The 24,135-nt window shown below is 46.7% G+C and overlaps 2 long non-coding RNA genes across 2 annotated transcripts in view; one reads left to right on the top strand and one right to left on the bottom strand.

Annotated features, from left to right (window-relative positions):
* Positions 1 to 776: 776 nt before the first annotated feature.
* LOC310713249 overlaps positions 777 to 24,135 on the bottom strand; it is a 53,810-nt gene continuing 30,451 nt past the window's right edge. Inside the window, exon 3 of the long non-coding RNA XR_014529145.1 lies at positions 777 to 905. This is a non-coding gene — a long non-coding RNA (uncharacterized lncRNA). The remainder of the gene's footprint in view (positions 906 to 24,135) is intronic.
* LOC310713262 overlaps positions 17,694 to 24,135 on the top strand; it is a 23,032-nt gene continuing 16,590 nt past the window's right edge. Inside the window, exon 1 of the long non-coding RNA XR_014529161.1 lies at positions 17,694 to 17,798. This is a non-coding gene — a long non-coding RNA (uncharacterized lncRNA). The remainder of the gene's footprint in view (positions 17,799 to 24,135) is intronic.

The following is a 24,135-nucleotide window of genomic DNA, read 5'->3' as shown; positions in this document are numbered from 1 at the left end:
ATGCCCCCGGAAGCACCACACCCCCCGGAAGCGCCATGCATGAAGCTCCGCCACTGCTTCCAGTCAGTGAAGACAGTATAGACCTAGATGGATTAATGGTCTGACTCAACAAATGGCACTTCCTGCATTCTTCTCTTCCTCCTAAAGGTAAAGGTAAAGGGACCCCTGACAGTTAGGTCCGGTCGCAGATGATTCTGGGGTTGTGGCGCTCATCTCGCTTTACTGGCTGAGGGAGCCTGCGTACAGCTTCCGGGTCATGTGGCCAGCATGACTAAGCCGCTTCTGGCGAACCAGAGCAGCGCACGGAAACGCTGTTTACCTTCCCACCGGAGCAGTACCTATTTATCTACTTGCACTTCGTGCTCACCCCGTCGCAGGGATTCGAACCGCCAACCTTCTGATCAGCAAGCCCTAGGCTCTGTGGTTTAACCCACAGCACCACCCGCGTCCTATCTCTTTCTCCTACCTGGGGCTATTAGATCAATAGAGGCACTCTTCCAGAGATGGTGTCTATGGTCCCAGCCAGGGCTATTTTTTTCAGGGGGAACTCACAGGAACTCAGTCTCCAGTGGGCACCATTGCCATTCTAAGAGAATGAGGGAGGTGTTCATGGTGAGTTCTGGCCCCTCTTTTTTCTACAAAAATAGCACTGAAGGCCCCCTTCAAACTGTGGGATCTACAGAACTACATGATTTAGAGAGGAGTTAATCTGGCCCTGACACACAGGAACAATTTTTTAAAAATATGTATTAGATAGGAACGATCTGAACATGCCCACAACGTCCTTTCTGATGGTGCCACCTGAAGGTTACGGGTGTTTACTTGTGCACTGCTGTGATAAACTAGAATCCTCATCTTGCCTGTTCTGAGGGATGACAGATGCTGCTCATTCTTTGATTTGAAGCCTGCAGAAGAGAAAATATGAGGGGACCTTTGCTCTCCCCATTAAACAAGAACCCTGAACTGACATGAGTGATGCAAGTGCCGTCAAAGTAGAAGGCTGACAGAAAATTCTGGTCTCTGCCTGAGACAGACCCAGAATGGTGGGCATCTATTCTGAAGCAGACTTGGCAGTGTTTGCCCTGCTGTTCTATGAGTCTTAACACATGTGCAATGATCTTCACTGCTAGCTGTGTCGTTGAGAGTGGATGGTCATTAAGATGGTGGACATTAAGATTGTCCCCACCTGAAGTCTTATGGAGGATGCTGGAATTCAGAATGTTTGGGGGTGCTTTGATGGAAGTGTAGAATACAGCAGCGTTTCCCAACCTCATGCCCTCCAGATGTTTTGAATGACAGCTGTCACCAGCCCCAGGCCACTTGCCAGATCTACTTCCCCAATCTTGCAACAGGGCCATATTGCACACTGATGAGACTGTGGTGATGGTGACCAGGAAATAACCTTTGCTTCTGGGTAGCTCAGTTGGTTAGAGTGTAGTGCTGATGGCGCCATGGTTGCAGGTTTGATCCCCATATGGGACAGCTGCATATTCCTACATTGGACTGGATGATCCTCAGGGTGTCTTCCAACTTTACAGGGCCTTCTTGGTAGTGGTGCCCGCTCTGTGTAATGCCCTCCTATTAGATGTCAAAGAAACAAACAAGTTTTGGAAGACATTTGACTTTTAGAAGACATCTGAAGGCAGCCCTGTTTAGGGAAGCTTTTTAATATTTGATGAATTATTGCATTTTAATATTTGGTGGAAGCTGCCCAGAGTGGCTGGGGAAATCCAGCCAGATGGGCGGGGTATAAATAATAAATTATTGTTATTAATATTACTAAGTGTCAGGGAACTGCCATCGCAGTCAGGAGTGGAGGAAGGGCTCCCGAGCGATGCCGGAGAAGGTCCTAGCAGGAAAAGAGGGGACTCAGTGACCAGGGAAGGAAATCAGCGTTACACCAGGGAGAAAGGCGGGCAGAGGCGGGCTTCGGAGGGATGGCTCCAGGACTCTTCGCCAGAGACCAGCGGGGAGAGCATTGGTCCTCCACTGCCCACACCCACCCTGCGCAGAAGACTTCCGCGCAGGGAGGCTAGGCGGAGACTATCCGTCAAGGAACTTTTATGTTGGAAGAAGTTCAGGAAACGCCCACTGACGGATTCTGCCAGTGACTGAGACAGATGCGGAATCAGGACTGTCCAGCCAGGGAAAGGTTTGTCCAGGCAACCTCACCGAGAGTGGCGGCAACTTACGCACGAGCAACCCCCAATTCCCATTACACTAAGATTCTCTGATTCCCTGAAGTTGCACTCGGCTGAGCTGTTCCAGATGAAGAAAGGATTTGTGTGTTCAAGGGGCGATGTACTGGAAGAGAAGTCACCACTGCAAGGATTCCACACATTTTTCTTCCTGGTTACTGAGATCCAGCCTGACTTGCTGTTGGCGGTTATAACAGAGTCTGACTGTGGTTGCATCTGAAGCAACCACTTCCAGAGGGATAAATTTGGCCTTGTTTTCTCTGAGGATGCTGACAAAATCCTTGAAACAGTGAAGGCTGGAACACTTTGCTAAGATCAATTGTCATCCCTGCTAGCCAAGGCCAGCTGAGCTGAGCTGCAGCATGAAGCGTGTGTTTGTGAGGGGGAGAGAATTCCTCATCACAAAAGGAAGGCGTTATTTCTAGGGATGCCTCAACACCTTCCGCAAGCACTGCACCAAGAAGGTTTTGGCCATTACATGGCAGGACTGAGTCTCAAACAAAGATGTGCCACATTCCAGCATGGTCACACCGCTGTCTCAGAGACATCTATGCTGGCTTGGTCAAGTCCATAGAATGGAAGATTGCAGAATCCCCAGGGATGTGCCCTATGGGAAACTGGGAGGAGCACAGAGAGAAGAAACGCTAGGGTGCATCTGCAGCAGCACAACCGGATGCCTTCATCTGCCCCAGCTGCAACAAATAAAAATAAAAATAAAAATAAAAATAAAAATAAAAATAAAAATAAAAATAATTTTCATTTATACCCCACCCACCTCAGCCAAGGCTGGGCTCAGGGCTGCTAACAAGCAATAATAAAAACAAGTTGAATGAATACAACTTAAAAACAAGATTAAAATATAACATTAAAATATTGAAATATTAAAGTACTGAAATGCAGCCTCATCACAGGAGGAGAAAGGAGAAAGAAAAAAGAAAGAGAGGGAGGGAATCAAACTGGCTCCAAGCCAAAGGCCAGGCAGAAAAACTCCATCTTACAGGCCCTGCGGAAAGAAATCAGATCCTGCAGGGCTCTGGTCTCATGAGGCAGAGCGTTCCACCAGGCCGGAGCCAGTGCTGAAAAGGCCCTGGCTCTGGTTGAGGCTAATCTAACTTCCTTAGGGCCTGGGACCACTATTTATGGACCTTGAGGCTCTCCGTGGGGCATACCAGGAGAGGCGGTCCCATAGGTACGAGGGTCCTAGGCCGTGAAGGGCTTTAAAGGTCAAAACCAGCACCTTAAATCTGACCCTGTACTCCACCGGGAGCCAGTGCAGCTCCAAAACATGTTTCTCCTGTGTCGGCCTCTACAGCCACAGCAGGCGCTGTAACTCTCCAATGGTTTGACTTCATGCCTGAAGGTGCACTCCTTCATCGTCTCCCAAGACAGATGGATGCCAACAGCAAGAAACCAATGCCCCCCAAAGTAAGTGCCCCCCCATTTGATTCCCTGCAGTTGGGATCAGATCAGTGTGTTGTTTATGGATCAAGGTCTCTCCATTCCAGACTGAATTTTCACAAGAAGCAAAAGCATATTTCTGTTTCTGCTGGAAAATAAATCCCCATGTCCTTTGTGCATCAGATGATGTCCCAGCACTTGTTTCCAGATAGCACATCCTTGCATCACTGAGGTACCTGTTTGAACAGGACCTCGCTTGGATCTTTCAGCTCTGGTGTCTATACCATGAAAGATATTTCGCTTGTCTACCCATGTGACTACATGTGTGTGTCTCTGTAAAGAGAGAGAGAGAGAGAGAGAGAAAAGGTAGCCAGGGGGAACATCTTTCATACTATCACGTATCTGCTGCCTTGTTGTGCTGTTATTTGCCCAAAGGCACATGCCTTTCTGGTGTCATTACTGAGACTTCAGACTTCAGATTACCAATTCAAGTCTGCTGCATCTGCAATCCTTCTTCATCTCTGGTACGCGCACACTGAGATTGCAAAAGCCAATTCAGATTGCAGCAAACTGCTTACAAGAGCCGCGAGCGTAATGAGATTTATTTGCCACTGTTAAAATGTAAGAATAGACGTTCTGTTTGCTGTGTTTCTATGCCCCATTTAGATTCATTGAACTGTGAAGTTGGAAGGGACCCTGAGGATCACCTAGTGCAGGGGTCAGCAATGTTTTTGTGGCTTGGGCCGGTTCACGGTCCCACAGACGCCCCGGTGGGCTGGAGTGTGTGTACGCGCATGCACTCATCCACAAACGCTATTGCTGGCGCTCCTTCTGGCCCGGAGGAGGCGTGCACAGATTCCCATTGGCTGCAAGAGCTTCCCCTAGAAAAATAGCAGTGTCCCAAACCATTAATTCAATTGGGCTTCTGCACACCAAACTTTGCAGAGGACCAGGGTGCAGTAAAACAATTTTTGAGCTGCGTACAGGGAACTGTCCAGTTAGTGCTGGTCCACGACAGGGCCTTTTCGGTGGTTGTTCCCTAGTTGTGAAGAGCCATCCCTAGTGATGTGTGCCTGTCTCCATTGTTACATTCAGGAGGAATTTGAAAACCTGTTTACACCAGGCATTTGGTGCCTGAAGCATACTGTTCCGGGCCACCTTGAGCTCATGGGATGGGAGTGTTTTTAATTCAAATTGTTTTTAGACTGTTTTAATCAGCTTCAGAATATTTTTGCTTTGTTTTTGCCTTTAAATTGTATATCTTCAAATATCTCCAGGGCTGTCACGTGGAAGATGGAACAAGCTTGTTTTCTCCTACTCTGGAGGCTAGGACTCACACCAATGGCTCCAAGCTCCAAGCAAGGAGATTCTGACTAAACATCAGGAAGAACTTTCTGAAGGTAAGAGCAGATTGAAAGTGGAACAGGCTACCACAAGAGGTGTGCAACATAGCACATACTGTCCAAAGGGATGGTGACCTGGGGAGGGTTTTGGTACAGAAGAAAGCAGTGAGGAGGATGGGAAGAAAAAGATCCCCCCAGTCTTTGTTACGGAAAAGGAGCAATGCGGCAGCGAGCTGCAGCTGGCTGGAAAGCAAAACATGAAGGGAATGTTTGGGACTGTACCGTGAGAACAAAGGGGCAGTCTATTCACTGTGCTGAGCACCGGATGTTAGCTCAGAGTGTCATTTGACCTGTACAGGAAGTACAGGAGGTGGAGTTTGTCTCTCTGCTGTTGGTGTCTGAAGAGAGCAGACGCGTTTCTCTGTAATGCTGCAAAGACAGAAATAAAGGCATGTAAATACATTTCTGTCTATCTCTTTCCCCTCCCTGGGGGGGAGCAGGGAGCAGGGAAGAGTGGTGTGTTCTTCTCACGCTTGAGGAGGATCGCCGATCGTGACCTAGCCTGTATCCTGCCGGGAAACGCAGACAGGGAGGTCAACAAGGAGATCAAGCCGGGTGCCTGGAGAGTGGCCAGTTTCTATGATAAGGCTTGAAATCCGACAGTCTTCAGGTTGTTAGAACTCATTGAGTAGGGCTCTCCTGTCCTATCCTGTCCTATCTCCCCCCCCAAATTTAAAAGCTTGACGTGATCAGATACAGGATAGTGGAGGAACTGCTGGATAAACAGTCATGTACATTTAATCTCCTCCTATCACATATTCTGTCTGCTATGCACTGTGTTACGCTTCTGAAACAGCTTCCCAACAGGAAAGTGTGGTAGCTCAGTGGTAGAGCATCTACTATGGATGTAGAAGGTTCAGTCACCAGTATCTCCAGGTAGGGATGAAATCCTGTCTGAAATCCCAGAGACTGGCTGCCAGTCAGAGTGCACAGTACTGAGCCAGATAAACCAATGGTCTGGCTCACTATAAGGAAGCTTCCTCCATTCCTTTTGACAAGGGTCAAAAGTTTCAACTCTTGGAGAGCTCTTTGGCTATCACAGTTAACAAAACTGAAGAGTTTTCTCCCACTTCCCTTTATTTTCTCAGTACAGTCAAACCTCGGTTGTTGAACATAATCCGTTCCAGAAGACCGTTCGACTTCTGAAACGTTTGACAACTGAGGCACGGCTTCCAACTGGTTGCAAGAGCTTCTTGCACCCAAGTGGAAGCCGTGTCAGACATTCAGGTTCCGAAAAACGTTTAAAAAATGGAGCATTTTTGGCTTTCGGGAGCTGAAAGGTTCGAAAATGGAGTCATTCAAGAGGTTTGAGTGTAATGAGGCAATTCAAGCAAAACTGGGCAGGTAAAAACCATGAATAAAGCAACACAGGTTTGATTGTTCTGCAATAAAAATAAAAGTTTTTACAGAGCAGTGGACTCTCCTTCCTTGAATGTTTTTAAGCAGAGACTGGAAGGCCATCTGTCATAGATACTTCAGTTGAAGTTGCATTGCAGAGGGTTGGACTAGATGACTCTGAGTTTCCCTTTCAGCTCTGCAATTCTATGATCTGTTTGCCACCCCGGGCTCCTTGGGGAGCAAGGGCGGGATACAAATTCGATAAATAAACAGCAGAGCAGAGAAAATCAGAGCCAGGTTATATGGCTCACTCCCTTTCAGTTTCCTAGACAGAGTCAAATGAGACATCTGAGTGGGACGAGGAAACCAGGTGCTTCTCCTATCAAGTTTTCCAGGCCCTGGAGGAACATTTGCTATTTGCCTTATTAATCACAGAATGCTGCGTTGTTTTATGCCAAGACAGGAAAACACTAAATCTGCAGATGGAAGCAGAAAGGAAGTTGGCTGCAGTGAGAATTCTGATGGTATGGTTACATCTATTTCATTGGGGAGGGGGAAGTCCCACATTTCAGGGATGGAAAAACCCCCAAACTGCTGACTCCAGGAACACAAGAACAAAATATCACCCTCGCCCATCTTTCTACTAATGCCAAAGGGATTAATGATGCCAATTCTCCCCCCCCTTTTTGGGGGCTCTTTTGCCTTTTAGAGGTGTGTGACAAGTGACTGAATTGTCTTCCTCCATTCCATCATAAGACCATCAAGAGAGAGGTATTCATTGCTTAGGTACTGCAGAGGGTTTGTGATGGATCTGCAATTGCTGCAAATCTTTGTCTGGAGACCACTGACCGCAAGGGCCTGTGGTTGGAGCTTTTCCTGGTGTCGCCTTAGCTCTGCACCTTTACTCTGTCAGTTTTCAAATTGTGAGGGAGAAAGAACATTCTCCCACTCGACCTTTCTTTAAAAATAAGTTGCATTCAAGAAATTGGATCTTCTGGGAGAAGTATCTTTTGATAATATCATCTCTGAGTTGGCAGACAAGAAAGGTAGACAAAAGATGACAAGATAACTTCAAAAATATTCTGAATGTCATTTGTCATTGTGTGTAAAAATATTTCATTTAGTCATAAAATCTTAACATATGGCTTTTAAAATAATAATAATACATGCATACTTATCCTCCGCCCCCCAGCTGAGCAGAAAAGTGAAACTGACAAAAGGTGCTGTGAGAAGAAGAGTAGTTTGGATTTGATATCCAACTTTATCACTACTCCGTTCCCTTCCTCTCCCACAACAAACACTCTGTGAGGTGAGTGAGGCTGAGAGACTTCAGAGAAGTGTGACTAGCCCAAGGTCACCCAGCAGCTGCATGTGGAGGAGCAGAGACGCGAACCTTGTTCCCCAGATTACGAGTCTATCGCTCTTAACCACTACACCACACTGGTGGACTTGACCTTAAATGAACATTCTACCCAGGTCTTCTCAGGGTCTTAAAATACCCCGGTAGTGTTGCATAGCGGTGAGAGTAATGGACTCAGAGCAAGGAGACCTGCATGCCAGATTCCCCTAAATTCCAGATAGGTGTTAGAATTTAATCAACCCTCCTGAATCCCCGGACCCAGCAGGGATTCAAATGCCAGGATAGCCAGGCCAGCCAATAGATAATGGCCGCCAAGCATGAGTCATTAACTTAACCCCCTCCAGCTCAGAGTTAGTTAGCAGGACAAAGGCTCAAGCTGTAAGGTGAATGGTTGTTTGTGATTGCAGTTGGCTGGGATGTGAGCTTGGGGAGGGGGGAAATATGGCGTCTGTAAACTGCAGCAAGCGGAAGCAGAGGGGCAGAGGACCATGGCTGATTTCTGCCAGCATCCAAGACTAAGACCATGGGAGAAGCAACAGCCTCTTGGAGTTTAATGCTGTGAGCCACTCCATCAGAGCCTCAGGTTGTAGGTATGTGATGAATAAGCCATATATCATGAAGACACCACAGTCTCAGCTGTGCTGCATTTCCAAAAGGAAACATGGACAAGTGCCTGGACCCCTGGAATCTCCACCCCTCAGAGACTGGGATGGCGTGTAAAAACAGAATATGCAAAGGAGAACTTGTTGACCCAGCTGAAAGTCTGTCTAGTCCAACGTAGAGCAGAGAGAAAGTGGCCTCCTCAACTTTTCTGCCCCATTTGCAGGTGGATAAAAATGTGTGTCGAGGGGAGAGCATTTCATGGAACGTTCTCTTGGGGAGGCAGTATCCAGAATATTATTTGCCAATACATTATGTCCCTTTCCCAGCAGTAGGCAACCAGTGTCAGGCTGCTGCCAGCAACTCCCATTGCCGATTGCCCAGGAACGTACAAAGAGAAGGACTGTTCTTACCACCCGCTTTTTATTTAGTGTTTACAGAGAGAGGCTATAAAACCCAGCCTCTTGGATAATGACGTTGTCCTGAGTGAATCTCCACCCCTCCCCCGTCTCTTCCACTTCCTCATTTGTCATTCTCATTGTCTCCTCTAGGGGTGCTGCAATGTGCTCTCTGTCTTTGAGCTCTTTGCTCTCCTACTTTTAAGGCTCACCAGGTTCTGGGGGATGGAGGAATGCTTTCAAATGACAGTGTCAGCTGGTTGTTGTTCCAGCCCTCCCATGATTTCCCAGTCCCCCCCCCCTCATTTGCCTCTGAGAGGCTACCTCCCTTAAATCCCTGTTGTAATTCTGAACTGTCTTCCTCTTCTCTGGAAGGGTCAGGCTGGGGAGTCGGTCCCCAACATTCCTCCTCTGCCCAGTCCCTGACAGCCAGATGCTTCTGGGAAGTTGAAATGCAAAACAGGGAGCAGGGTGGAGTCAAATGGCTTAACCTCTTTCCACCCTGGATGTATTGTAGCTCAAAATCACTGTCACCGTCCGGTTCACGGGCAATCGAAGTCCCGGCAGGTGATGTCAGGACCGGGGGCATGATGGCGGGGTGGGAGCAGGAACAGGGGTCCAGCAGCCAGGAGTCAGGAAGCCAGGAGTCTGAGGGTCAAGAAGCAAGGAGTCATAAAGTCAGGCGTCCAAGGATCAAGAAGCCAAGGTTCAAGGATCTGGAAGCAAGAAGCCAAACGTAGCAAGGCAGGAAGCGTGTTGCTGTGGCAAAAAGCCGAAGGCAAATGCTGACCTTATATCCCTTCCCAGCTCTTGCCACCAGGTGCAGTGAGTTACCAATCAGCCTCCCCTGTGAGGCCGCGCCTTGCCTCTCCAGAACAAACTCAGGAAGGCCCCAGTCCTGCAAAGTCCTATTGGTCACAGGGCCTGGCACACCTGACAATCACCTTGCCCAAACATCTGTTTTGGCCTGGCTAGGGAGTGTCAGGGATGGTGGTGATTGGTGGCAAGTGGCAAGATGGAATTCTAGGAGCATAATCTGCAGATATGAGTCTGTGTGTACACACACACGATGAGTATTTTAAAAGAGGTCACGTGGAACATGTGTACTCTGTATCCACAGGGCCTCTTTTAAAGGACTCACCCTATATATTGCATTTAGTTTAATTTAATTTATTGCAATTATACCCCACTGTTTTCCTCCAAGGTTCTCCCACTCTTCATTTAATAGCCACTACAATCCCGGCTCAGGGTCACCCATAGCCAAGTGGAGATGTGGAGCCTGGTCTCTCAGGTGGCTCAGACAGGGGAAGAACCAAGTGGCCTCTCTCTGTACACCCTTCCAAGGCCAATTTTAAAATTAAAAGGAACAGGAAGGGGACCCATCGCAGAATTTGCAGCTAGAGCCTGTGAATGTGACCCGCAGAGCCTCTCCTCATTATTTGTTGCATTCCAGCCAACACTATGGCTTAGAAATTGCAAGTTTCTGCTAGAGAAATCATTTATTCCATATATACACAAGTGGAGAATTCCAGATCGCTTGTACTTCATCTTTGCAAGCTCTTTGGACTTGCCAGCAATCAGTCACTTCAAATGCTTCCAAAGCTCACTCGGCAATTAATTGCCAAGAGTTGATCAGGCTTGAAAGTGATTGTGCCCAGAGAAAAATGAATGGGATGGAAAATGCACTTAATTACAACTGTCAGCGTCAGAACAGAGACTGACAGCCCACCTTCTCCGCAGGGATAGCGGTTACAGCTCTTGAGCATCATCTGCATGTAAGAAGTAGGATTGAGGCTGTTTCAAAGAAGCCTACCAAACACCAAGCACTGCCACCCCTCCACATGAAGCTATGGATGATCATGACAGTGTAGTTTGGGGATTTTGCACATTTCCCAAAGAATGTGCATAATCAGCAGTGGATGCCAGAGAATGTGAATTGACCATAGAGTTCTCATACATGCAAAACATCTGTGAAAACGCCACCAAAATGGCTGCGGTTAGATCTCACACAACTCCCGTTTTGAAACAGCTGCACTGGTTGCCATGTGTTTCTTGGCACAAATCAATGTTTAACACCCTAAATGGCTCAGGTCCCAAATAACTTCCCTACAGAAAGACTGGCAGAGGGGGCCCTCTTAGTTGGCACCTCCCTCTTACAGCTTTCACGGATGTTGAAGACACAGGCTGGGCACCACTACTGAGAAAGATCTCTGCCAGTTTGCCTGTAACCTCACTTCTCTCAATGTGGGAACCACCAGAAGGCCTTCAGAGGCTGACCTTGTCAGGAGTTCAGCCTACACTCGAGTAGGACTCTGGCAGAGACACACGCCTGACTGGCATGTTTTCCCCCTCCTGGTCTTTCGTTCGGGAGCTTCAAAAGCTTTCTTCAGCCCAAACATCACAGCAACCGATGCCAGACATCGGCACGCTTAGCGATCCGCAGAATCTTTGCAGCTTGCATAACAGACCTCAGCAACTCAGCATTTTGGCTAATCTACTTTATTTACATATAAACGCACACAGAGCACTACAACATGGCTCCCTCTCTCTCTAGCATCAGACAGCAAAGAGAAAAAGTACAAAGGACAATAGTCCCACTTCATGGAACACAGTAACACAAACATCCTGTCTCCGTAACTTCCGACTCTGTGGAGTCAAAACATATACCATCATGTGAAAGACAAAAACCCCATGATGGCAATCATGGAGCAGGAATTCTAACAGGCCTCAGTGTCCAGGCTGACCAATGGGGCTCCTTCAGGTATACAGGGCTGAGGCCCTTTGGAGCTTTAAAAATCAGGGGCGTAGCTAGCCGCTCCGGCAGCCGGATTGGCAGGGATGGGGCAAGCTGCCCACAGGGGCACCACAGTGATTCACAGCAATTCGCCCGGGGGTGGCTGCGCGGCAAGCTGCCCATGGAGTCTGCCTGGCAGACAAGCCCCAGGCTGCCATTTCAGGCAGCGCAGGGCCCAAGCCACCGTGTCACTCCCAGGAAAGAGGCATGGCTCAGGTGCGCTGCAGGCCAGGCCCTGCAGTAAGTGCCGCCCCCCATGGTATGCTATTTTGACACCCCCTCAGGGATGACACCTGGGTCAGACCACCCCCCCTCACCCTTCCTATGCCCCTGTTAAAAGGCAGCACCAACACTTTGAATTGTGTCCCAAAATGTACTGGGAGCCAACGTAGATCGTTTAGGACGGTGTTATATGGTCCCAGCGGCTGCTCCCTGTCACCAGTCTAGCTTCTGCATTCTGGATTGGTTGTAGTTTCCGGGTCACCTTCAAAGGTAGCCCCACATAGAGCGCATTGCAGTAGTCTAAGAGGGAGATAACCAGAGCATGCACCACTCTGGCGAGACAGTTTGTGGGCAGGTAGGGTCTCAGCCAGCATATCAGATGGAGCTGGTAGACAGCTGCCTTGGATGCAGAATTAACCTGTGCCTCCACAGACAGCTGTGAGTCCAAAATGACCCCCAGGCTGTGCACCTGCCTTAGAAGCTTTTTCCGACTGGCAACGCAGCACTGCTGTCACGCAGGAGAAAAAGCTTTGCTAATCACCTGAAGCTTCCCCGCTTAGATGTCTCCACACTGCTGTTTATGGTGCACCGTGAGGACGTGAGCTGCTCGGCGTTTTTCTGGAGGCTGTTGCTTAATCACATCGCTGCTTCAGGGCAGGGTGAAAAGGTGAAACCCCTGAAGAACTGGGACACTGTTTTTCTCATACCTTTTGGGGGGGAATTTACTATCTAATGCTAACAGATCTAGGTCACCCCCCCCCTTTCCCGGCCGCCACTCCATTCTCCATTTCTGCATCATCTTTGTTTTCAGAATCCTGGGGGTTTACTTGAAAGGTCTTTGCTCGCTTTTATCTATAAAGGGATGTGCATCCAAATTGGAGCATCTCCACACAGTGGATGGCATAGAGTGTTGCAAGAAGCCTTTTGTCTCATCTCCCTTCCCTGTGCCCTGGGAAGAAGAGACGAGCCCCCCGATCAAACACACTGGCATAAACATCAAAACCCACTACATGATAGGATGATGACAGCAGCTCCATCCTCACCTGTCTCCGACTGCCACCATCAACTATCATCCCATCAGAAGTTGCGGAGCAAGGCACTTTTCCCTCGGAGGAGTTGTCAGCCCACATCCCGGACTCTAAGAACTCGGGGTTTGATCAAAGGCAGAAGCTGAGTTTGCATTGCTATTGAGCGCCTTGCAAGAAATGGAGGCCCCCACCCCACCCCCATGGCGTGACAACTACCTGAAAAGCTTACGTCTGCCCCTTTAAATGTACGATCGTCTCCCTGTAATCTTGCAGAAGGGCGTGCAATTTTATGTTGCTTCACCTTTCTGCTGCTGCTGATCCTGTCAGGGGCAAAATGCAGTGGTACCTCAGGTTACAGATGCTTCAGGTTACAGACTCCGCTAACCCAGAAATAGTAACTCGGCGGCAGCAGGAGGCCCCATTAGCTAAAGTGGTACATCAGGTTAAGAACAGTTTCAGGTTAAGAACGGACCTCCAGAACGAATTAAGTTCTTAATCCGAGGTACCACTGTATTAGAATCATAGAATCATAGAGTTGGAAGAGACCACAAGGGCCATCGAGTCCAACCCCCTGCCAAGCAGGAAACACCATCAGAGCACTCCTAACATGGTTGTCAAGCCTCTGCTTAAAGACCTCCAAAGAAGGAGACTCCACCACACTCCTTGGCAGCAAATTCCACTGTCAAACAGCTCTTACTGTCAGGAAGTTCTTTCTAATGTTTAGGTGGAATCTTCTTTCTTGTAGTTTGGATCCATTGCTCCGTGTCCGCTTCTCTGGAGCAGCAGAAAACAACCTTTCTCCCTCCTTAAGCAGGGCATGGAAATGCTACTCTCCCAAAGCTAGGAAACCCAGCTTAATGTCTTCTCAACCCTCCACCCTCAGCTTCTGAAGTTTTAGCATGCATTCATTGCATCCTTTCCTGTCTACCTTTGCAGCTCCAAGGACTAGAAAACTGTTTACAGTGCTGCCTCGGGTTACATACGCTTCAGGTTACAGACGCTTCAGGTTACAGACTCCGCTATCCCAGAAATAGTACCTCGGGTTAAGAACTTTGCTTCAGGATGAGAACAGAAATCACACAGCAGCGGCATGGTGGCAGCAGGAGGCCCCATTAGCTAAAGTGGTGCTTCAAGTTAAGAACAGTTTCAGGTTAAGAACGGACCTCCAGAACGAATTAAGTTCTTAACCCGAGGTACCACTGTACTTGTTTATAAAAAGAGGGAGAAGGGCAGGGGGGGGGGAGAGATTCTCAGAACACAGACTAATACTATCAAATGCCAGTGTTACAATAAGATCCTGTGAAGTTAATGAAAATAACTACTGCTCAGTCGGCAGAGCGTGAAACCCTTAATCTCAAGGCTGTGGGTTCAAGCCCCGCATTCGGCAAAAAGATTCCTTTATTGCAGAGGGTTGGACTAGATGACCCTCAGGGTCCCTTCCAACTCTACAATTCTGTGGTTCTGTTTCAGATTCATTAACTTTGTTGGGTCTACTCTGAGTAAGACTAGCATCAGCTGCAACCTATGGAACTGTATGCCCATTACCAAACTCTGCATTTGTAAACCTCAGAGGCACAGAGCATGTGCAGACTGCACTGGGTTGTCTTTTGGGGGAGTTGGCGGGGGGACAAAAACAAAGCAGAAATGAAAAAACCCCTAAATCTTCATAGCGTCTTGTGATAGTTAACATGAAATTTCTCAAAACTTCAAATGCTCAAAATGTAGCCTTTGGTTGTAATTCGAATCCTGAGCCAGGCTCCAGTTCAGTGCATGTATCTGTGTCGTAGAGGTAAAGGTAAAGGTAAAGGTAAAGGTAAAGGTAAAGGTAAAGGGACCGCTGACCGTTAGGTCCAGTTGTGGTCGACTCTGGGGTTGCGACACTCATCTCACTTTATTGGCTGAGGGAGCCGGTGTACAGCTTCCGGGTCATGTGGCCAGCATGACTAAGCTGCTTCTGGTGAACCAGAGCAGCGCACGGAAATGCCGTTTACCTTCCCCCCGGAGCGGTACCTACTTATCTACTTGCACTTTGACGTGCTTTCGAACTGCTAGGTTGGCAGGAGCAGGGACCGAGCAATGGGAGCTCACCCCGTTGCAGGGATTCGAACCACCGACCTTCTGATCGGCAAGTCCTAGGCTCTGTGGTTTAACCCACAGCGCCACCTGCGTCCCACATTTTGTAGAGAGGGGGTCTTAAATTAAGATGAATTGCCTCCCCAGAGGCTAACAAGACCTTTGCAGAACATCCCCACACTCGAGTCCTTAACTTTCCAAGACTACTCCATTGTCTTGAAACTAGAATTTTATTCAGAAAAGCCTCTCTGTTTTCATATAGACCATGATGACAAATCTTTTGTGCAAAGCATTTTTCCGAGACCCGCATTCCACTTTATAAAACTAAAAAGTTGACAAATTGCCTTCCTCTTCAAGCCAAGCACTGAGTGGGATTCTTCTGGTGGATATATTGCTCAGCCCCATTGAAGAAACTTTGCATCTTGATCCTGGGCTCTTTATAACTTCCTAAATGTAAGGTAACAATTTGCCAGGTATTCCAAATCATCTGCAAAGATGACATTGTACCCATCTTAGCTGCTTCCTTGACTCTTTGTTTATTACCTGGCCCTGGCTTAAAAGCTCGAGGCTGTATAAAAATGTCACGGATACTTAATTCTAAGGCTGCTATGATAAGATAAGTTGACTGCTTTTATATTAAAATGCATCATGTCACTTTACAAAGAGAGGATGTAAACACTCTCTTTAAGAAGGCTGGAGAAACCACTCTGTGTTTAACTTTAGCACAACCTTATAGGCTGCTGAATTGGTAGAACTGTGCACTTTCTTTAAAAATCCACTAGGCACTCAAGAACAGATCCATTTCCCTACTAAAAAGGTCAGATTGTATCTCAATCGATATTATAGATCTTTTAAAGAATCACCACTTTCTGGTTTTGCCCAAACAAACAAACAAGCAAGCAAACTCCACATTAGGAGTCATGTTAGGTTATTCTTCAGTTGCTTTTAAAAGTGTAGAAAGGCTGCCCTAGATCATATTGGGAAAAGCAAAATGTGGGGTAGAGCCATCCCTAATAGCTCTCAGTGGAAGACTTGGGTTGCTGCAGCTTGGAGCTTTTTCAACCTGACTTAGTTTTGTTCATTTAAGACTCTTCTCCCTGGAAGAGAGGGGAGTGGTTGTGGGCGGGAGCCTGAGCACCGCCCCTAGCAGGGGGCATTAGCCCCCTGCCTCCTCCTCTCACCTGGCTGGCGCCCACGCCCCCTCGGCAGGCATCCAACCAGGTGCCTTCGAGGGGGCGTGTTCAGCAGCCTTTTGCGGCGGCGCCAGCCTCTCCTCGGCCTCATTCTTCTCCGTCCTCTCGTCGTGAGTCACCCACCCTCCACTCCCTTCTAGCTCAGGGTCTTTGTTCTTTGGCCTTGCTATGGACCTTAGGTTGGTTGCCCTGGTTGTCTAGGGGGCCTGGTAGGAATTTTTTTCCATTTGGCATTAGGCTTTTTGGTTTTTTCGCCTACCTCGTAGCAATCGTCACAACTTTTTGTGGCATTGGTGGGTAGGTTAGGCATTGGAATAATGTGTTGTGGTGTGTCGAAGGGCTGGGTGTGGCCATCGCCTATGCCTTCAATTTTTGGGTATTCCGTTAAAGGAATCTGGCGGTCGTGTACTCTGTCCGATGCCTGCTTGGTGGCAAAACCCAAATGGCACCAGCCAATCAGCCAAGTGGACAAAATTCCTACCGGGACCCTGCCCCAAGAGCAGACGACCCCATGACAGGCATAGCAAGGTCAACGTGAACAGCCCTAAATATAGGGAGGGGGGGAACAGGCAATCCGATGCATGGAGCGAAAAGAGGAAGCTCTACGCTTCGTGCAGAGAGTTTTAACATTTCTGGCAGTCAATCACAAAATGGCAACATTAACTTCATCCCAACAACAAGGGAAGCCCAATCACAACAATGGCCAAAGATCAATTAGCCCGCCTCAAAATCTTGGCTGATTGGCTGGTGCCATTTGGGTTTTGCCTACTGCGTAGCAAACCATCACAACTTGTAAGGTTGCAGTTAGGCATTGGTTTTTGGTTTGGTTGGTTGAGGGGCATGGATTGGCTGTGCCTGCCCCTCTAATGCTGCTGCTGCAAGGGATTCCGTTAAAGGAATCCAGGGGCTCACCATTGCTTTTGTCCGAACCCTGTCAAGGGTCTAGGGCCACGCAAGAGCCCCTGGTTGCATTTGGGGAGGGCTGAGGGCAGGTTCCCTGCTCCGTTGCTATCCCCAAAATGTATTCCCCTTTTCTGACTTTCGCAGCCTTGTGAAATTGACCGGGGGCAGATAGTTGCAACCAATGCCTAAGCAACCACTCACATGTTTGTATTTTAACAAAGTTGTGGATGATGCCAAAAACCTTAAACAAAAATTCTGTGTGATGTGTGAATTATTTAGGGTGCCTTGGGGACCTCAACATGCAAATCCTGGGAAAACTGAAGGGTATGCAAAACACAGCCTTCATTTGAGAGTTTCTATCCCTCAACAGTTTCATTCAAAAGAGCACTTGGGGGAAATTGAACACAGGCCTTTTCTTCCCTGCTCCAATTATTTAGGAACATGGAAATCTACTTAGACTTAAGTGGAATCTAGACACATATAAAAATGCTTTTTTTAAAAGTTTTTATTTTTTTTATTTTTATAAAACACATTGAACTTTCCATAAGGCTCACCTTTGGCATCTTGTGTCACATTGTACATTGCTCTTAAAACATTTTATTTGCAGCTCTATAACTGAGTCCTTAGTTAGGCTGTTGATCCATATAGCTGAGTATTATCTACAGTCCAGGCAAGGAGCAGCTGGAAACTTTTTGGTGCCAGAGGCTAACCCAGAAATTGTACCTCGGTTAAGAACTTTGCTTCAGGATGAGAACAGAAATCACTCAGCAGTGGCACGGTGGCAGCAGGAGGCCCCATTAGCTAAAGTGGTGCTTCAGGTTAAGAACAGTTTCAGGTTAAGAACAGACCTCCAGAATGAATTAAGTTCTTAACCTGAGATACCACTGTATGTATATAAAGGTAAAGGGACCCCTGACCATTAGGTCCAGTTGTGGTCAACTCTGAGGTTGCGGCGCTCATCTCGCTTTACTGGCCGAGGGAGCCAGCGTACAGGTTCCGGGTCATGTGGCCAGCATGACTAAGCTGCTTCTGGCGAACCAGAGCAGCGCACGGAAACGCTGTTTACCTTCCCACCGGAGCGGTACCTATTTATCTACTTGCACTTTGATGTACTTTCGAACTGCTAGGTGGGCAGGAGCAGGGACCGAGCAACGGGAGTTCACCCCATTGCGGGGATTCGAACCGCCGACCTTCTGATCGGCAAGTCCTAGCACTTCATGGGATATCACAAGACCATGCAAAGTTTGTTCTGAAAACATTTCTACTGCCTTTTGTGCACTCACATGGAGATATCTGCAAGCTGGCTTCTCTCCTGGCAGCGGGGCTCCTCGTGTATAAACCTTGTGATTCAAGTTTGGTGCCAGGTGCCTTATAATATCAGCAGGGGCAGCTGAAAAGTTTTCCATCCCTAAAATGAAATTATGGAAAAAGAACACTGGGCGGGAGCCAGGAGTGGAATTTTTTGTGAACGAAGAAAATTGTGAGCTCGGTACTAATCACAAATTCCTGGGCTAAGCTGGTAAAGTTGATAGTGATTTTTTTTATACTTTGAGATGGTGGAGCCCATAGTTTTTGACTATGTGTTGTTTCAAGAATTGTTTCTTTCTCTGGAGGAGAAACCAGAAGCCAAAACATCCCCCCCTTTGGAATAACCAGGCCCTGAACACCTTGGCTCCGCTCAAGCCAAGAAGGTTTGGCCTGAAATTCTTTCCATACCAAATTGGAACATTTTTGTAATGGGGTTGAAATGAAAGAACAACAGGATATGTCTCCAATATAGAGCTTCTTGTATTCATCTTCATTAAAGGGGCTTTGAATTATATGAATTGTTACACTAAGGGGCAATCCTATGGCAACATTGTGGGCTAACCAGCCTCATATAGCCAACATGCTTAAGTCTAATTTACACTTGAAGGGGTTAAAACCATAGAGTAAGCTGTCCTGCCAGACTTAGCTATGCCATGTCCCTGACACTGGGAGGAAATATGTAATCAAGCCTATTGTTCCTCCTCCAGTCTACCTGAAAAGCTCAGTAGGTAAAGAGGTTTGAGCTGGCTACTCTAGCTCATCCACAATAATAATAAAATAATAATAATAATAATAATAATAATAATAATAATAATAATAATAATAATAATAATAATATAAACACTGCCCTTTGTCTCAGTACAGTTCACAAGAGAACAATACAAGATTAAAGCACAAATAGTTAGAACAAAAACAAAAGAATATTCCCACCCCCATGGCTCTCTTGTGTTCCTATACCAATAATTTAGGAACTTTCACCACTTTGTAACTAAGCTATGTTGTAATGCCTGTGCAACTTTTCTGACTGAGGTATGGAAAAGTGCATGAAGCAGACCTTTGAAGAGTTTGTAAGTAAACCAAATTCCAACTTACCAAACCTGTGGGTTTTTCCTATGCTGAGGGAAGAAGGAAACTTTGGAAGGAACTTGGAAAGGCATCTTTTAAAGTTCTAACAGCCAATATTTCCATGTTTTACCTTGCTGCATATTTTGTGATTTCTTCAAGTCTCTGTTGGGGTTCTCTCCTAAAGAGTACCTGCACCAAACCTAGATCTTGGCATTCAATGAATTCTCCTTTCTCTATATATATTTTTTTGAACCAACAAAGATCCACTAGGATGAACAGCTTAGGATGCAGTGGATTTCCAGCTCAGTCAGTACTACATTCCCCAACCCAGCTCAGCCAAAGATATGCCATCATAACTTGCTCATCCCAGAGATATGGTTGGGGTGTGGCAGGGGCGGGACCAGAAGGCAGGGGACTTGGGTTGATTCTTAAGTCTGTTCTGCTTGATCACGTGACCTGGCAACCCAGCAAAGTACACTTCTTTTAGAGAATTGTTTTTCTTCTACCAGACTTAGAGCAGCAACAACAGCCCTTCTGCTGAACAGGGTTTGGATCTGATGTAACTTTTCACCAGCTTAACTTACACACCAGTTTGTTTTACGACAGCCTCTTGTGCACAGAACTGCTCTGGAACCCGTAACATAAAGTTTTAACAGTTATCTAAGAAATATTTGCCGTTAAGCATTCTTTGAAGAGAATTCCTGAATTTATTTTGGTTGTGTAACAAAAGAAAAACCTGGACAGAGTTCTGAGTTCAGATACTAAGGTTTGCAGAGCAACATGTGGCCCCAGAGTTATGAGGTTTCCCACCTGTGAGACATTGATATATTATTATATATAAAATATGTTTTATTTCATAAAATGTATATACAGTCGTACCTTGGAAGTTGAACAGAATCCGTTCCGGAAGTCCGTTCAACTTCCAAAACGTTTGAAAACCAAAGCACAGCTTCTGATTGGCTGCAAGAAGCTCTTGCAGCCAATTGGAAGCTGTGGAAGTCCTGTCAGATGTTCGGCTTCCAAAAATAGTTCACAAACTGGAACTGTTACTTCTGGGTTTGCAGTGTTCAGGAGCCAAAACATTCAAGAACTAAGCTGTTTGAAAACCAAGGTACGACTGTACTGCGTGATTGCAAAAGAAACCTGAAAGCGTTTCACAAAAAGGATAAAACAATGAAATGATCAGTGAAAACGGTTAAAAGCAGCTATTAAGGACAACAATAAGCTAAAAACCATGTGTGTTTGTGTTGCTGCAGGAGAACCAGGATTCATTAATCTCTCGTTCCAAAACCACTTACGCTTTCTGCAGTTCATAAATCATATGCACATTTTAAAAAAAAAATTCCTACGTCTTCTGTTTTGTGGGAGCGTTTTCCAACTTTGTTTTGCCCCCCTTGCTTTGATTCATTTCCTGGCACTATTTGCCCCGGTGGCATAAGGCGCAAGCACGTCTCCACCATTCGTACTTCAAGGGGGCCAGACTTTTCAGTATGTTATTTCTGGGCATTCCAGTCCCCTCCTTCAGATACGTTGCTGATCTGACTTATTCATTGTGTTCGGTACATGCCCCTGGCCATTTTGCTTGTGATGCTTATTCAAAACGAGAAGAATTTAAGACTGATACCAGGCAGCTGTAAAAATACTACTTGGAAGAGTGACTTAACATTCTGCAAGCACAGCTACGAAGACTGTGCAAAGCCTCTCTAGGTTAGCCCCGACCCAGCCAAGGCCAACCCAATGAACATCCAACCTGGGTCCTCAGATGTTGTTGGACTACAACTCTCATCATCCCTGACCACTCGTCCTGCTAGCTAGGGATGATGTGAGTTGCAGAATTATAGAATTGTAGAGTTGGAAGGGACCCAAGGGCCATCTAGTCCAACCCCCTGCAACACAGCTATCTCAGCTAAAGCATCCATGACAGATAGCCACCCAACCTCTGCTTAAAAACCTCCAAGGAAGGAGAGTCCTCCACCTCTCATGGGAGTCTGTTCCGCTGCCAAACAGCTCTTACTGTCAGAAAGTTATTCCTGATGTTTTGTCGGAATCTCCTTTCTTGTAACTTGAAGCCATTGGTTTGGGTCCTACCCTCCAGAGCAGGAGAAAACAAGCATGTTCCCTCTTCCATGTGACAGCCCTTAGGATATCTGAAGATGACCATCATATTGCCTCTCAGTCTCCTCTTCTGTATGCTAAACATACGGTGCCCAGCTCCTTCAAGCACTCATTGTAAGACTTGGTTTCCAGACCCTTGATCATCTTGGTTGCCCTTCTCTGCACACCTTTCAACTTGTCAACATCCTTCTTAAATTGTGGTGCCCAGAACTGGACACAGTATTCCAGGTGTGGTCTGACCAAAAACAGCTGGGGACCCAAAGTTGAGAAAGGCTGGTTTAGTTGTACCCTATTCCCCTTCCGGACCTGGGTGGCACTGTGGGTTAAACCACAGAGCCTAGGACTTGCCAATCAGAAGGTCGGTGGTTCATAGAATCATAGAATCATAGAATCATAGAGTTGGAAGAGACCACAAGGGCCATCGAGTCCAACCCCCTGCCAAGCAGGAAACACCACCAGAGCACTCCTGACATATGGTTGTCAAGCCTCTGCTTAAAGACCTCCAAAGTAGGAGACTCCACCACACTCCTGGGCAGCAAATTCCACTGTCGAACAGCTCTTACTGTCAGGAAGTTCTTTCTAATGTTTAGGTGGAATCTTCTTTCTTGTAGTTTGAATCCATTGCTCCGTGTCCGCTTCTCTGGAGCAGCAGAAAACAACCTTTCTCCCTCCTCTATGTGACATCCTTTTATATATTTGAACATGGCTATCATATCACCCCTTAACCTCCTCTTCTCCAGGCTAAACATGCCCAGCTCCCTTAGACGTTCCTCATAAGGCATTGTTTCTAGGCCTTTGACCATTTTGGTTGCCCTCCTCTGGACACGTTCCAGTTTGTCAGTGTCCTTCTTGAATTGTGGTGCCCAGAACTGGACACAGTACTCCAGGTGAGGTCTGACCAGAGCAGAATACAGTGGCACTATTACTTCCCTTGATCTAGATGCTATACTCCTATTGATGCAGCCCAGAATTGCATTGGCTTTTTTAGCTGCCGCGTCACACTGTTGGCTCATGTCAAGTTTGTGGTCAACCAAGACTCCTAGATCCTTTTCACATGTACTGCTCTCAAGCCAGGTGTCACCCATCTTGTATTTGTGCCTCTCATTTTTTTTGCCCAAGTGCAATACTTTACATTTCTCCCTGTTAAAATTCATCTTGTTTGTTTTGGCCCAGTTCTCTAATCTGTCAAGGTCGTTTTGAAGTGTGATCCTGTCCTCTGGGGTGTTAGCCACCCCTCCCAGTTTGGTGTCATCTGCAAATTTGATCAGGATGCTCTTGAGTCCATCATCCAAGTCGTTGATAAAGATGTTGAATAAGACCGGGCCCAAGACAGAACCCTGTGGCACCCCACTAGTCACTCTTCTCCAGGATGAAGAGGAACCATTGATGAGCACCCTTTGGGTTCGGTCAGTCAGCCAGTTACAAATCCACTGAGTGGTAGCATAGTCAAGACCGCATTTTACCAGCTTCTTTACAAGAATATCATGGGGCACCTTGTCAAATGCCTTACTGAAATCAAGGTAGGCTATATCCACTGCGTTCCCTTCATCTACCAGGCTTGTAATTCTGTCAAAAAACGAGATCAGGTTAGTCTGACATGACTTATTTTTCAGAAATCCATGCTGACTATTGGTGATCACAGCATTCCTTTCTAGGTGCTCACAGACTGTTTGCTTAATGATCTGCTCCAGAATCTTTCCTGGTATTGATGTCAGACTGACTGGGCGGTAATTATTTGGGTCCTCTCTTTTCCCCTTTTTGAAAATAGGGACAACATTTGCCCTCCTCCAGTCTGCCGGGACTTCGCCTGTTCTCCAGGAATTCTCAAAGATGACTGCCAGTGGTTCTGAGATCACATCTGCCAGTTCTTTTAATACTCTTGGATGCAGTTCATCTGGCCCTGGAGACTTGAATACATCTAAACTAGCCAAGTATTCTTGTACTATCTCCTTAGTTATTCTGGGCTGTGTTTCCTTTGCTGAATCATTTGCTCCAAATTCTTCAGGTCGGGCATTGTTTTGTTTATCGGAGAAGACTGAGGCAAAGAAGGCATTGAGGAGTTCAGCCCTTTCTGTGTCCCCTGTTTGCATTTCACCATCTTCTCCTCTGAGTGACCCCACTGTTTCTTTGTTCTTCCTTTTGCTACGGGCATACCCATAAAAGCCTTTTTTGTTGCTTTTAACCTCTCTAGCAAGCCTGAGTTCATTCTGTGCTTTAGCTTTTCTGACTTTGTGTCTACACGTGCTGGCTATTTGTTTGAATTCCTCTTTGGTGGTTTCCCCCCTTTTCCATTTTTTGTACACATCCTTTTTTAATCTTAACTCAGTTAAAAGTTCTTTAGATAGCCACCCTGGCTTCTTTAGGCACCTTCCATGTTTCCGTCTCATTGGTATTGCCTGACATTGTGCTTTTACTATCTCCCTCTTAACAAACTCCCAGCCATCATGAACTCCCTTTCCTTTTAGTATTACTGTCCATGGGATCTCACGCAGCACTTCCCCAAGTTTTATGAAGTCGGCTTTCTTAAAGTCAAGAAATTGAGTCCTAGTATGCTTGGCTGCTCCTTTCCTCTGTATAGTAAACTTCAGAAGAGCATGATCACTTGCGCCTAATGATCCTTCCACTTCTACCCCACTAACCAGGTCATCAACATTGGTTAGGACCAGATCTAAAATGGCTGTTCCTCTTGTTGCTTCTCCCACTTTCTGGACAATGAAGTTGTCTGCAAGGCCAGTGAGG

The sequence above is a fragment of the Podarcis liolepis genome (genome assembly GCF_965112155.1).
Source record: "Podarcis liolepis genome assembly, chromosome: 8".
Taxonomy (NCBI): Eukaryota; Metazoa; Chordata; class Lepidosauria; order Squamata; family Lacertidae; genus Podarcis; species Podarcis liolepis.
The sequence above is the reverse complement of the archived record's forward strand: the minus strand, read 5'-3'. Positions and strand labels throughout refer to the sequence as shown.